Below are 688 nucleotides of genomic sequence, written 5' to 3'. Positions count from 1 at the left end.
GCTGTTGTCTGCCACCCTGAGCTGTAGCTCTCTGCCATGTGCCACTCTGCCTTATAACCTGCCAAGTATGGACTGAAACCTCCACAAACTGTAAGTGAAATAAACTTTTCCTTCCTTCATTTTGGGCATCAGGTATTTTGGGACAGGAACGAAACTGGAAGATTGATACTACCCAATTCGAAAACTCATTATAAAGCTGTGGCAGTCAAGGCAGTATGATATCAAAGAAAGAACAGACAAAGAGAACAGAACAGAGAGGTCCTGAACATATCCACATCAATGTCAGACCTTTGACAAGGAGCAAAGACAATCATAAGGGAGAAGATAATTTTTTAAGAAATACTAGAACAATTGGACATCTGTGTTCAAAAAAATAAATCTAGACACAGAATCTTATACCTTCCAGAAAAAATAATTCAAAATATGCAGACATAAATATAAAGCACAAAATTGTAAAACTACAAGATAATATAGCACAAAATCTAGATGGCCTTGATTTTAGCAAATAATGTTTTAATTGCGATGCCAAAGGCATGATCCTTGAAAGAACTGATCAGCAGGACTTCGTGAAAATTTAATATTTCTTTTTAAAGTTTGACATAACAAGTGCTCATGAGAATGGATTATAGTGGGAACTACTGCCAATAGTAGTATAAAATGAATAAAGAAATTTGGAAAAGACTCACAC

Source organism: Chinchilla lanigera, unplaced genomic scaffold (assembly GCF_000276665.1).
Source record: "Chinchilla lanigera isolate Chin_1 unplaced genomic scaffold, ChiLan1.0 scaffold00011, whole genome shotgun sequence".
Lineage (NCBI taxonomy): Eukaryota > Metazoa > Chordata > Mammalia > Rodentia > Chinchillidae > Chinchilla > Chinchilla lanigera.
This window is presented reverse-complemented; position numbering follows the sequence as displayed.